This window comes from Bison bison, unplaced genomic scaffold (assembly GCF_000754665.1).
Source record: "Bison bison bison isolate TAMUID 2011002044 unplaced genomic scaffold, Bison_UMD1.0 scf7180017864352, whole genome shotgun sequence".
NCBI classification, from domain to species: Eukaryota; Metazoa; Chordata; class Mammalia; order Artiodactyla; family Bovidae; genus Bison; species Bison bison.
This window is the reverse complement of record NW_011494924.1, coordinates 1,040,089-1,044,219: the sequence shown is the minus strand read 5'-3', so window position 1 is coordinate 1,044,219 and position 4,131 is coordinate 1,040,089.

Genomic DNA, 4,131 nt, shown 5'->3' with positions numbered 1-4,131 from the left:
TGAACTGTGGTGTTGGAGAAGACTCTTGAGAGTCCCTTGGACTGCAAGGAGATTCAACCAGTCCATTATAAAGGAGATCAGTCCTGGGTGTTCTTTGGAAGGAATGATGCTAAAGCTGAAACTACAGTACTTTGGCCAACTCATGCGAAGAGTTGACTCATTGGAAAATACCCTGATGCTGGGAGGGACTGGGGGCAGGAGGAGAAGGGGATGACAGAGATGAGATGGCTGGATGGCATCACTGACTCGATGGACGTGGGTTTGGGTGAACTCCAGGAGTTGGCGATGGACAGGGAGGCCTGGCGTGCTGCGATGCATGGGGTAACAAAGAGTCGGACATGACTGAGTGACTGAACTGAACTGATCTACTATATATCTACTCATCTTGCTTACTCTATATCTACTTATTTATCTACCTACAATGGAATATTACTCAGCCATAAAAAAGAATAAAATCTTGCCATTTTTCAACAACATGGATGGGTCCAAAGAGTATTATGCTAAATGGAATAAGTCAGACACAGAAAGGCACATACCTGATTTCACTCACATGTATAATCTAAAAAACAAAACAAATTAACAAATATAATGAAACAAAACCAGACACAGATACAGAGAACAAACTGGTGGTTGCCAGAGGGGAGGTGGATAGGTGAACGAGTGTAATAGGTGAGGGGGATTAAAAAGTACAAACTTCCAGTTATAAAATTAATAAGTTTTGGGGGTGTAAAGTACAGCATAGGGAATATAGTTAATAATAATAATATTGTAATAACTTTACTAGTGACATGTGGAAATAATATTTATTATGGTGATCGTTTTGTAATATATATTGAATCACTATGTTACACACCTTAAATTACTATAACATTGTAAATCAATTATATTAATACTTCAATTTTAATAAAGGATGCTTCCTGGGGCTGTAGATATTTAAAAGCTTTAGTGAAGCAGGATGATCCTCTTCCTGGAAAGTGCATTCACATGGCTATTGGCAAGAGATCTCTGATCCTCACTGGTTATTAGTGAAGAGCCTAAGTTCCTTACCATCTGGGTCTAACCTTTTGGGTACTTGAGTGTCCTCATGGCATGGTAGCTGGCTTCTTTCAGAGTGAGTAGACCAAGAGAGAAACTGTACTGCCCTTTAGACCTTGTCTTGGAAGTCACACATCATTACTTCTGTCATCATGTATTTGTCAGAAGCAAGAAACTAAGTTTATCTCACACACAAGGGCAGAGGAATCAGACTTCACTCTCTGAAGGGAGGAGTGTCAAAGAATTTGTGGACATATTTTGAAAACCATCACACCATGTGATATGGTCTAATAAAACTGGTGACATTTGTGGCTTCTGGGCAAAAGGTTTAAGAGCCAGTGAGTGGTTTGCCTGCTTCTTTTCCCTCATACATAAAAACTGGCAATATTTCAGTTAGAAGACCTGGATCCTGGAGTAAAGATGATGTGAAGCAGAGCTTTTATTGTCCACTGTTAAGTATGTTAGGCATGGTACAAAGTACAAGTAGTATCACAATAATTATTTACAGCAATGGTAAATATTATTATCCACAATTTTAGAAGAAATAGAACTATCATATTTCAACTTTTTCTGATATTCTTGACATGATTCACTTTGCCATATCTATTTTTTTCTTTTACTGAAAGCACTTTTCACCTTCTAAGAAACTGTATTGTTTACAGTTTATATCATTTTGTTTATTGTCTGTCTTGCTGCCATTGTTCAGTCGCTTAGTCATGTCCAACTCTTTGTGACCCCATAAGACTGCAGCACTCCAGGCTTCCCTATACTTCATTATCTCCCAGAGTTTGCTCAAACTCATATCCATTGAGTTGATGATGCTATTCAACCATCTCATCCTCTGTTGCCCCCTTCTCTTCCTCCCCTCAATCTTTCCCAGAATCAGGGTCTTTTCCAGTAAGTCAGTTCTTCATGTTAGGTGGCCAAAGTATTGGAGCTTCAGCATCAGTCCTTCCAATGAGTATTCAGGGTTAATTTCCTTTAGGATTGACTGACCTGATATTCATCTTCTCCAGCACCACAGTTCTGTCCAGCTTTACAAAAATGTAAGTTCCACAAGGACAGGCAGGGGAATTCCCTGGTGGTCCAGTGGTTAGGACTCCACACTTCCACTGTAGGGGGCATCAGTTGGATCCCTGACTGGGGAACTAAGATCTCCTAAGACCAAAAAACAAAACAAAAGAAAGAAACAAGGTCAGGGGTCTTTGTTTTGTTCACTGATGTATCCCAATGTAAAGAACAGTGCCTGAATATAAATACTTACTGAAGGTTGATCTTCAGTCCCAATTCTCTCCCTGGACACTGTTCCAGTTTGTCTACATATTTTCTAATGGTAATACTCCAATTGAGGTCTGATAAGCATAGGCTGTTTCTTACTGGTTGTGCTCTCAGAAGCTAACCATATTTCTAGGATCTCACTGAAGTCTCCAATAAATCTATTGGTTATGATCAATATTTTCATGCTATTCTCTGCGATGGGTTTTAAGTTGTGACAAATGACCAAAGATAGGCTCATTCTACTGGAAATTTCTATATTATCTTGGGTCTCTCTTTATCACCCTTGTGTGTGTGTGTGTGTGTGTGTGTGAGTCACCCTTATCCCTTCAAAATCACAAAATATCTGTCATATTTTTATTCCTCTAGTGTTCTAAAATGGCTTTTTGTGCATTTCTCCCTAGGTAACATTTGTGCATTTTAACAAATACCTTGATCCCAGATTGTTGAGCTAGTGGTCAGAAGTTTAGAAAACACGGCAAGTCAATGAGGAAGTTATTACTGGGCAACCAGGCCACTGTGGAAGCGACAGAATTGTTGCTGCCTGGCATTCACAATCATTCTCAGGGAATGTGCAGTAAAAGTTTACAAACATGTTTCTAAATGTCATAAAACATACTTTTACGAAATTCAATCTCTTTCACTCAATTAAAAATTTTAAACTAACAGAGAAACATTAAAAGCAAAACTTTTTGTTCTTAGCCCATAAAACTCAGGAACAGAATCTGTTCTTTCTCCAAAAACAAATGCAATAACTTAAATCTGTCTGCAAAAGGAACAAAAGGTAGAGAAACTGTGTTCTGTTCACTGACATCCCTTAATAATTATTATGTGTGGGACAATCTTATGGTCTTACCTGAGGCTATACCAAGGAACAAAGCAACAGGAAAACAATATAGAAATGAAGTCATTGTGGTGGCATAAAGAGAAGAAACGACCAGAAGATTGACAGGCTTAAATCCTATTTCTTCTTTGCTACTATCTAAATCTATGATGTGTACAAACTGCTTCACTTCTCTGGATCTCAATTTATCTGTAAGATGTTAAGATTAGAAAAGATGGCTTAGAAAGTCTTCTGGCTTTTTAATACTAACAAAAAGAGGTATATACAAATTTTCTAGTATGGAAGAAAAGGACCAGTGGTGTGCTGGTAAATGCTGATAAAAATAACGAACATTTAATAATAACTGGCTCTCCGGTGGGAAAAAAAAAACAACCCTTTGTTTTGTTATGCAACAGAACAGTGGTGGGAATACTTCTACCGCGGTCAGTTTTCAAGTTACCAATGGTTTATTAGCCTATTAGCAAAATTCCTAAAAATTTAATAATTAGCATTTAGAATCTAGTTAAGAGCAGCTCTAACACACCACTAATGTGAGAGTTGGACCATAAAGAAAGCTGAGCACCGAAGAACTGATGCTTTCAAACTGTGGTGCTGGAGAAGACTCAGCAAGGAGATCAAACCAGTCAATCCTAAAGGAAACCAACTCTGAATATTCATTGGAAGAACTGAAGCTGAAGCTTTAATACTTTGGCCACCTAACGCGAAGAGCCAACTCATTGGAAAAGAGCTGATGCTGAGAAAGATTGAGGGCAGGAGAAGGAGGCGACAGAGGATGAGATGAGCAACACCAATTTAACAGACATGAATTTGAGCAAACTCTGGGAGACAGTGAAGGAAAGGAAAGCCTGGAGTGCTGCACTTTACGGGGTTGCAAACAGCTGGATACAACTTAGCAATTGAACAACAACACAGACTAAATAGGACTCAATTTATTCTTTTGCCTGTTCATTCATTCAGCAACAATCACTGAGCATTTA